Here is an 11,359-nt window from a genome sequence, read left to right as displayed (position 1 = left end):
GTCTCGATACCCGTGGAGTGATCTAAAGCAGGGAACTAGACGAAGTTCGGGAACGTCTTAGTGTTCAATTATTATACTTTGTATACAAAAATAAATTATGCTAAAGCTCGACCTGGATCTTGAAAAGTTTTGTACTACTCAATGTGTGTCCATGATCTTTCAAGGTTGTCAATGAACATAAACAAAAATAAATTGTTTCAAAGTTAATTTTCGTTAATTTGATGAATTATGTGGATTATATTACTGAGTTGCAGTATTATTAAACCTAATCAAGAATATCTTGGCTCCTATTCTTGTTATTATAGAATCGGGAGTATGTTGAAGAACAGTTATGGTGAGTTTCATCAAGGTTTATGGAATATTATTTGTCCCTACTACCTAACACTCTTCCTTTCATAGATGTTTGCGGTGACTTAGTAACAACTTGGTCAGTCCATCTACCTAGCGTATAGTGACAAGTTCCAAATGGTATCTTACTTTTTCCTCTCCTTAATTTTCTATTCATCTCTGATAATATTTCATAGGTATTTACCATCTCCATACAGAGAGGTCTATAACCGACTTGCCTTATGGAATCTACTGACAGTTGAATGAAAGGGTGAGTGAATTCTAAACGGAAAAGTTCATAGATAATATTCGACTTTACCAACTTTCAATTTATGTCAATTGTGATTGTTTAACTGTTTCATTATGCTGTTTAAGGTAATCTAGTCGTTTGAAACTTAGTTATCATAAGATTAGTTAATATATTTCTCGAATTGTACAATCTTTCGTTAATTTTCATCAATTGCCGAATCTCTCATCTAGATTTTGTTTTGTAATCTCCGTATTCATTTCAAAATTTTGAATGTAAATGTTGTTCTAAAATGAAAAAGAACTATAAAAATTTTGATTTCCAGAACATTGCTGAAATGTAAAAATTGTTTATGAATACGGAATTAAATGTTTTTTAGCAAATATAAGATGAAATAAAACACATTTTATTTCACTTTGTATTAGATTCGAATTAATGAAAAATTGTTTCATTCAAGGATTGTGCGAATTCTGTTCCGATAGAAGTATTTGGATAAAAGAAATTAGCTTTTGTTTAGGATGGTTTTATGTGATGAATACTAGGCTTTTTGTGTTAGTTATTAGTTTGTGATTTTAGTGATAATAGCTCTGTCTATAAGGTGATATTCGTTTCGGTCTATACAGTCCTAGTTGTCACTAGCATTTTAAGAAATTTAAAGAAATTTTGTTATTTATCATTGTACTAAAAAAAAATTGGAAAAAATATGTATTAAACATAGTTGTCGAAAATTTAGTGGTCAGACTTTACACATTGATGTGTTTCCTTACTTAATCGTAAAATCAGATTTCTTCACTTAACTGAACTATGAAGTTGATATTTGGTAATGTATTCTGTATAACGAGATACCTTTATGTGTAGTTGTCGGTGAAAATCTTTCTTTGGAAACATTGAGTTTTATTTTCCCTTGGTTTCTTATTCTGTAGCAAAGTATGTTATCAAGCTCGATTCTTATAATTCTAATGTAGAATATTCAAATTACAACTGCTACTACTGCTTCAAATGTTGTGCATGTATCACTCCGATGAGTTGTCTTTTTAAGTTCTCCACCTCGTATTGGCTAATTCCAACTTTTTTTCTTATTCTGCATTTTAGCCATGGTTTACAGAGTTTTGCATTTATCCCTTTTGCAAAGTTACTTTGTACAAAATTTTTACGGTAAACCTCCTGTCCTTCTTTAAAAGATATATCCTTAGTCCTTTTGTTATATGATCTCACGTTTCTTTCGTAAGCTTTGTGCAAATTATCCTTTATTTTGTTGTGTATGATTTTCATCTGGTCTGATTTAGGCATTATCAGAGTTTCACCATCCTCAATTGAATTTAGCTTCCTTAAGATTTCATATGCGTCCGCGTGGGTAATCATATTGTAGCCAGTTAAGGCAAAATAAGGTGTAACTCCTAAAGACGTGTGTATTGTTGACCGTAATGAAAGTTCGATTTTACTGAGATTCTCATCCCATCTGGATTGGTCGTTTTGCAAGAAGCTTCTAATACCGCTGATAATGGACTGATTTACTCTCTCGCTAGCATTAGCTTGGGGAGAGTGTATTGGGCTTCTAATGTGTTTTACACCAAACGTTTCCAATAATTCCTGAAAGGCAATAGAGGTAAATTGTTTACCATTGTCAGAGTGCACTTGCTCTGGAACGCCAAACTTATAAAAAACTTCTTCTACTAAAAACTTATTAACTGCTTTGGTTGAAGCTTTGGGTAAGGCCTTTAATAGAACAAATTTTGTTTTATGGTCTAATACAATGAAGATATAGGTGTTTCCAGATTTGCTTCTCGGGTATGGGCCAAGGAAATCTATATATATTTTTTGAAAAGGCCTTTGTGTCATCACTTCCTTTCCCATTTTTGGTCTTAGAATTTGTTTCGGGTGCTTGATTTCTTTGCAGGTTTCGCAAGACTTAACAAAATTATGCACGTCTTTGACTATTGACGGCCAATAGAAATATTCCCTGATGTTATACAATGTTTTGGCCACACCTCCATGTGAGGTATTATCAATGTGTGACTTTTTCAATATATTCATTGTCAATGTCTCCGGCAACCATATTTTCCAGCAACTTTCCTCATTTTCTTCATCTCTATGAAATCCTACCTTTTTGTACACAACATTATCCTTAATTTTTATATCTGGTAATCTATCAATGTTTTGTTCTACTGTTTCGATTAGAGTTAAGTATTTAGGATTTTTAAATTCCTCTGAGTTAAAGTCAATTAAGCCAATTCGTTCTAACGTTACTTCTTCCACTTCCAGTCTTGATAGCATATCCGGTACAATATTTTTATTTCCTTTTCTGTGTTCGATATCGAATTTAAATCCCTGCAGTTTGAGACTCCATCTGGCCAGTCTTCCATTCAGGTCTTGTTGTTTCATTAGCCATTTGAGGCTCGAATGGTCTGTGATCACAGTAAAGTCCATTAATTCGACATATTGCCTAAATTTTTCGATAGCTAATACAACCGCGAGGCATTCTTTTTCAGTTGTCGAGTAATTTTTTTGCGCTGTGTTGAGTTTTCTAGAGAAGTACTCTATTGGGTGTTCACCATCGTCCTCGTCTTTTTGAAAAAGGACAGCTCCTACTCCGACATTTGATGCGTCGCATTGTATGAAAAATTTTTTGCTGAAATCTGGACTAGAAAGAATGGGCCTAGATACCAAACGTTGTTTTAGTTCTTCGAATGACTTTAACGCTTCAGGGGTTAGGATGAATTTGGGTGATTTTTTGAGGGTATCAGTTAATGGAGCGGTGATAGTGGAAAAATCGTGTAGAAATCGACGATACCAGCCTACGGTTCCTAAGAAACTTCGGACTTCTTTCGGACTTTTAGGTGGACTCATGTTCATGATGGCTTCAATTTTACTGGGATCTGGCTTAAGCTTGCCTCCACCGACTATGTAGCCTAAATATTTCAGTTCCTTGTGGCAGAACTTGGATTTTTCCATATTTATGGTTAGGCCCGCCGCAGACAACTTTTCACCTACTATTTTAAGCATCTCCATGTGTTCTTTAAAGTTTGGCGAAACTACTAGAAGATCGTCTAGGTAAACAAATATTCTGTCCTTGAGTTCTGACGGTATTACCTTGTCCATAAGTCGACAAAGACGTTGTGCAGCATTACATAATCCGAAAGGCATTACCTTGAACTGGTAATGGGGTCTACCTTGGACTGTAAAAGCTGTTTTGGGTCTACTAGATTCCTCTAACGGGATCTGCCAAAATGCATCCTTTAAGTCAATGGCCGATATGTAATGCGTGTCCCCAAGTCTAGCGAGCAAACCATCAATATTTGGGAGGGGGTAAGCGTCCTTCTTAGTCACTTTATTCAGTTCCCGTGCATCTAAACACAAGCGATTTTTGTTGGGCTTAATCACCAGTGTGGTTCTGTTGTTCCAATCAGCTTGTTTGGCTATTTCAATAACATCGAGCTCTATCATCCGATCTAGTTCAGCGTACGTGAGTTTTTGTACCGCTGGACTAACAGGGTAGTAACGCATCTTTTTGGGTTGAGCTTCTCCAGTATCAATGATGTGTGTTTCCAGTGTGGTTTTACCCAATCCAAACTTTGTATAGCATCTAAATGACAGCTTCACTTGTTCCAATATTTTCTTTTCTTGTGATGACAACATGTGGACTTTATCGTTGTTGGCTGGTTCTCTGGTGATTTCTTCTACTCTAGGACTTGCTAGACAGATTTTTATCCCGACATGTTGCCAAAAGTCGTACCCTAATATAAGTTCCTGCTTCAAATTAGGAATCAAATACAAAACAACATCTTTATTTGCCGAACCGAATTTTATTGTAACTTTTACTTTCCCTATTATACATTGATCTGTACCATCGGCAGTTTTTATTGATGATTTAAAATCCAGAATCTTGCACTTCATTTTTCCCACATTTTCCAAACAATTCTTTCCTAAACAACTAATAGAGGCTCCACTATCCATTAACCCTTTGAGAAACACTCCATTTACCACTACATCCATATACGGTCTGATGTCAATATCTGAATCTAGTGATGTTGCAGCGATTTCCTTTCTCTCAAACTTTCTTTTCATATACCTCTCACGTGTTTTCTCGATTTTCTTACTTGTTTTGTATTCAACATCATTAAATATTCTATTTCTCGTCTTATTATAATTTTCTAGACGTGCATCGTAGGACAACAAATAGTTTGGATTTGAGCTAATTGCTTTAGATTTGACGGTTTCGGTTACTTTGCATATAGATGTAGGCATGTGTTTATCTGTTTCTTGCATGTTGTTTTTAGGGGTTGATGGTACTTGAGTTGAAGAGATTTTTGTAATGATTTTGACTGGTTTAGGTTCGAACATGCCGCCCCAGCTTACACCATGTTCGTCTATTTGTTTCCCGAGCATTTCGGGCATTTGGGCGTGATGACGTTTTCGAACCCACATTTGTAACAAAATAGGTTACGTTTTTCGGAATCGCATTCAACAAATGAGTGTCCAGGAGTCTTACAGTTCCAACAAATCAACTGTCTGGCTGGTGGTAGATTCATTCTCAGTGCCTCAATGTTATGTTCAGAGTTTGTTGGGACTTCATTGAACTCGAGTTCATTTACTCTGCGAGTGTTGTACTGCCTATGGTTATTTCGTTTGCTTAAGTTCCTTTCAGCACGCCTACACTCTTCCAGCAAATGATCAAAAGTATTAATGGGAATTGGATATATTAATTGATATATTCCGTCTTTTAAATTGTCTTTAACGATGCGGACAAGTTCGTCTTCTCTTACTCCACGGCTGAGCTGGTTTTTCAACGCAATAATTTCACCAATAAAAGCTTCTGAAGATTCGGAGGGATGTTGTATGCGCTCCATGATACATCTCTGGATCTCAGAATCGCTTTCAAACCGTCTGAATTTTCTTATTAGATGATGTTTGAGTTGTGTCCACTCACAAAAAGGGTTTTCACGACGGAAAGTCCAAAACCATTCATAAGCACTACCGGTCAAGAGGTGGTGAAATCCTTTCATGAGAGTTGACATCGGACAATTATAGTCTACTTGCAGTGATTCAACCCTAAACACAAAATCCTCAACAGTAAATGATTTTCTACTGCCATCAAACTTTATACCCCATTTTTCTAAGTCAATAGGTGCAGTCATTCTTGGGTTAGGGTACATGTTAATATTGGGCAATGCTTGTTGTCGCTGGTCTCTTACCTCAAATGGTCTCGGTTGAGAACTGCAGAATGGTCTTGGTGGTGGTTGCGTATTTGAGTCATTTATTGTACCAAAAGACATATTTCTTTCAGCCCTCATTACGTCCTGAACAATGCGAGGTACGAGCTGATGTAACGTTTCAGTAATTTGCCCTAAAACCTGCGCCTGAGATGCGCCGACTGATGCGCTAACATAGTCTCTTAATGTTAGGCCCTCATTGTTAATAACAGTTTCGTTTGCATCTTCTATATTCTGGCTAAGCCTTAAATTTCGTGCCGTTTGATTGGTATTAAATTGTTGCCGAATTTCTTGAGCTGTGACGCTGGCATATTGTGGTGACGGAATCGTGTTATCTGTTCCATGGGACGTTGTGTTTTGATGACCAGTGACGGGAATTTGAGGAAATGCCAGTGACATTAATGAAGGTATGACATTGGTAGTTGTTGTGCTTGAAGTTGTCGTTGTTGCTGTTGTTGTTATTGGGTTATCTCCTGCTCTCGAAGTTTTACCCCTGGATCTCAAATTTCTTCCTTGTTCCATATTGAATTAATGGGTACCAAACTAAATAAACTTTTACTCAATTTATAGAAACCAAAATTTTCTAATTTCGTGCAAAATTTCTAGAAAAATCTAAAACCTAAGTTCCTGCAGATTCTCATAAAATTATTTAATCTAAAAAATGTAATGAAAACTGTTGAAAAGTGAAATGTCGTATAACTAAATACTTTTGTTTGAGTAAACAAGCAAATAAAACAAAAGACTTAAGAACCAAACTTGAAAATGTTTGAATATTAAGGTACGAAAAGGATTACCAATTATAAAAGGAAAAGTATATAAATCTTAAACCTATAAAAATAATTTAATTAATTCCTACTAAAAAAATATTTAGGACCAGTAAAGGAATAGAGTAGATATGTGTACCAATCAGTTTTCAGTCAGCGTTTTTATAGTTTAAGTAATCTGATATTGGCAATGTTAGACACAACACATCAAAAAGGTCACAAAACAAAATTGACAAGATGACTAAAAGTTTTAGTATAGTACAATCAAAATATAACGTGTTAGTTTCTATGTTATGTTTATTAGTTAAATTGTTTGTTGTTGTTTCTTAATTATTAATTTTATTATTGTTATTGTTTCTAAATTATTAATTTTATTCCCTTTTCTTTTTTGATTTTAGGTATTGATGATTGGTTGATGTGAATCAATGATGTTGCTGGTAGTTTTTCTGTTTTGATTGTTGACTCCTTGGATCAGTTTATGTACATTTTTAAGTAATATGAAATTAATCATAAGTCAAATGTTCAAACTGTTCAACTTAAAAAAAATATAAATTTTATCGATATTTTCCTTTGGAAAATTAAATAAAATTCGTTTGCATAGATTGAAATGATGTTAGAGGTGTTTTCAATATAAATATATTTTGCTGTCAAAACTCGGACTAAATAGAGTACACAGGACAATATCACAAAAAGAGAACTTTTCAAATCTCATCGAAAGGAATTTGTTAAGGTCGCAAATAAACACAAGACTTTTAGTCGTATGGTTTATGACATACCTTAAAAGAAACATTCAGATTGGAATTGATTAGCTCCTCAATATTTTAATGGTTACAAAGTAAACGCCGCAACACAGGCATGGTGTTATAAGTATGACACCTTCCGGGACTTGCGTTTAGTAAATAAACATTAATATATTGTAGCATATGGCATTTTTTTTTTTTTTAAATGCTCATGCGTTGGGCGCCAAAATGTGACAAAACTTTACTTCTAAGTGGAAATGGCACGCAGGTGGTTGCACGACGCTAGCTCGTCGGAATTGGTAGGTTCTTTCCACTACAGTTGGTCACATTTAAATCTATCGTGCCAATGTAAAACCGATCAGTAACATATAGTAATCACGAATTCACCATGGAGTTGAAGTTTCTATTAAACGGACGGACAGATGACAATAGTCTTAACAGCAATCTATGCAATAGACGGTTACACGGAGTCCTTGAAGGAATAGATGTTACAACCTTCGCGGGTTGCCCTCCCCTGACATGACATTATCCCAGTCATCCTTGGTTCCTGTTCACCCGTACTTGAAATTCTAAGAACCCCTAGATCAAACTTACCAGTTCACTATGATTCACATCATTACCTCTTTCCTTTTTATCCTTGCATTGTCAAACACTATGAATATGTTTTCAGATTTCAATCTTAAAAATAGACATTGATTTATTCAAATAACAAAAAAATAAACTTCTAACAATAATAATTAACAACAGAATTATAATATTTAAAACAAATGAGTAACTTAACAAGTTTAGTAAAAGTGGATGATTTTATGATCACAAAAGTTTATATTTATATACATGCATATATTTATAAATGTTGAGATTCTTTTACAATTTCCTTATTTATGTATAATTAAGATAAATGTAAAAAAATGTTTTTATATCAACGATATACCTTTGTTTATTTATATATTAATTTGTTTATATATTTATTTAGCTATAAATTTATTTATTTATTCGTGTATATATTTTATTCATTATTTATTTATTTACTTATTTATTTATTTATTATTTATTTGTTGATATATTTATAAATTTATTTATTTATTAATATATTCATTAATTTATTCATTTATTCGTTTATTTATATATTATTTATTTATTTATTTCTTTGATTTATTTATTTATTTATTTGTTGATATATTTATAAATTTATTTATTATTAATATTCATTAATTTATTCCTTTATTCGTTATTTATATATTTATTTATTTATTTATTTATTTATTTATTTATTTGTTCATAAATTTATTTATTTATTAATATATTCATTAATTTATTCGTTTATTTATTTATTTATTTATTTATTTGTTAGTTTAAATATTATTTTATATTTATTTATTTATTATTTCTTTACTTATTCATTCATTCATTTATTTGTTTATAATTTTTTAATTTTGTATTTATTCTATTTATTTATTTATTTTTATAGTTATCTATTTGTTTATGAATTTAAATATTTTGATGTAGAGTGTGGTGAAACGTGGCTTCAAATATTCTAATAGCATAAATAAACATATCGTAATTTTTTTTATATTTGAAAATTATTATAATGTTAGTAAAGTATTATATTTTGATTTGCTTATTGACTAGATTATTAGGTATAACTATTTTTTTTTTGTTTGACTTAACTAAACTAATTCTTGTAAAAAAAATACTTTGTTTTCTTTTATTTTCATATATATTTTTTTGGGATTTCCTCTTTATCCCTGAACTATTGGTAAGATTCGTATTATGATTTATGAATTAGTTTAGTTAGAGTTATTAATAAATTTATACAAAGGAAAATAGTTTGTTGTATATCGTGAATCTAAGGTAAATGTATTTTTATATGGGTGGATATATTTGCACACACATAGACTTGTGTACATACCTACATATATATATATGTACACATATACATATGTATATACATGTATATACTTTTATATTTTCCTTTATATTTTGATTTCTTTTTTTCTTTTATGATTAATAGGAAATTAATTAGATCGTAATGATTACAATAGAAGTTAATAAATATCAGACTTATTATATAATTGCTTAAAAAAAAATTAAGGTTAAATTTTTAGTTTTTTATATATTTTCTTTTTATATATATATATACTCGAACACACATTCTTTGTACACTTATATACTCTACATATACACTACATTTATATATCTATATATATAATACAGTAACACGTCATTCAGTCAATACATAACGGTTGTGGATCACGTTTTCCTTTCTTATATAGTATATGTTGTAATCACGGTCATCGGATATGACCTTTATAGGTCAATTAGGTCGTTATAATGTCACCAGGTCAATTTTCTTTTGTGCTTACCCAGTTCTTTTTAGTTTGTCACCAATGTTAAAAAAACCTGTATTTTCAGCCTTGGATTTGTCTGGCGTTGTCCGTGCTGTGTGGTGAATTATAACGCTTCTGTATGGTTTTTATCTTTGCTATACAATCTTCGGTATCTTAACACTAGATGGCACTGCAACATTGACAAAATCACCTTCGTAAGAAAAACCAAAATTAATCAACATCCAGTATTTTCCTTGTTTCAATTTGATCATTTAATTTTATACAAACGTCACAATATAATATTCAACGCATAATTAATTCAATAATTATGTGTATTTGTATAAATATTACATAATCAGTGGAATATGTTAAAATTATTTGATTCATTTTCCGAATTTGTTTCATACCTTTTTTAAATATTTATTTTATTGAAGCACTAGTTTAACAGTATTTATTAAAGATGGTGTTATATTTTTTTTATAACTTTGAATTTAATCAATATCACAATTTTCAAATATTTTTACAATAACTTTCATTGGGTTATTTGAGCAAGCACACACTTCGATATCCAATTGTGTAATGATTAATGTGATCTTGTAAAAATGTGTGATTAAGCTTATGTACACATACCATTCCCTTAACTCCCCTCTATTCCCTAATTTTCCTGTTTTTTTACCTTTTTCAATAACATTTTAAGGTCGTTCCCTGATTTTTCGTCAGGTCTGTTATTGTGAATGACCCTTTATCCCCTAAGGAAACGCTACTGCCCTCTATACGTCAATACCCTTTTATGAATATCCATCACGAATGTCAAACAACAATGAAAAAGAAACCGTAGTGTAGAGTTACGAGCGCAGCTGATTGTTATTTGCTTATGTTTTACAAACAAAAATCTAATAAAAGAATATTTTTTAGTGTTTTATCCTTCAAATAAACAGACGTTACCGTCACATGTTTCCACTGAATAGTATATAGATTTATTTCTTAAATGACACCAATTTAAATTTATAATTTTTTATATTTTAATTTCGAAAATAAATGTAATTTTTCGACAAAAACATTCAATTTAAATGGATAAGCCTATAATTGAATTTCTTTATCCTAGACAACAACACAGAGTTGCATATAAATGAAATCTAGTAGATCATACCCCATTTACACTACATCGAAATCTTTTCTTCAAATCTTTACTGTTTACACTTCGTATTTTTGACATTTAGGAAGATTTAAATTTTTTCTAATATTTCTCCAATTGTGTTTAATATGAAAAATTAGAAGGAAATATGGAAATTTACTTGAATTTCATTTAGAATAAAAAATAGATATTTAAATATACATTACCTTCTATTTTAAATTATCTTTTCATTCATGTTTTCCAATTTATTAAAATTTTGTCGACATTTTGATTTTTCTTTGTTTGTTTTGTTTTATCTTTTTTCTTGTGCAGAGTCGTATTTTTTTAGTATTATTTAGGAAAAAACATAGTTGCATTTTTATTTTTACTAGATTTTGCCAAAATCTACTAATGAAGAAGATTTGTTTTGAATGGGAAATCTAGTTAAAATCAACTAGGTTTGCTCGAAATCTCATAAGTACTAGATTTCGCTATAAATGGGATATTAAGTAGATTTGGATATGTCAGAAATGTATGGCAAATCTACATGATTTCAACTAGTTTTGCCCAAATCCACATTACCCCCATGTCAATATTCGACAAATCTATGTGTTTTGAGCAAATCTAGTG

The 11,359-nt window shown here is 31.4% G+C and overlaps 1 long non-coding RNA gene across 1 annotated transcript; it reads left to right on the top strand.

Annotated features, from left to right (window-relative positions):
• Positions 1-243: 243 nt before the first annotated feature.
• Positions 244-7,083, top strand: LOC119615657. The gene is made up of 4 exons (XR_005232463.1): positions 244-334; positions 400-468; positions 525-598; positions 6,947-7,083. It is a non-coding gene; the product is annotated as an uncharacterized LOC119615657 (long non-coding RNA).
• Positions 7,084-11,359: the final 4,276 nt, after the last annotated feature.

Source organism: Lucilia sericata, unplaced genomic scaffold, assembly GCF_015586225.1.
Source record: "Lucilia sericata isolate MDLA Ls3-8-SP2 unplaced genomic scaffold, ASM1558622v1 Contig006671F_arrow, whole genome shotgun sequence".
NCBI lineage: Eukaryota > Metazoa > Arthropoda > Insecta > Diptera > Calliphoridae > Lucilia > Lucilia sericata.
Note: the sequence above shows the minus strand (reverse complement) of the source record. Positions and strands in the feature narration are given on the sequence as shown.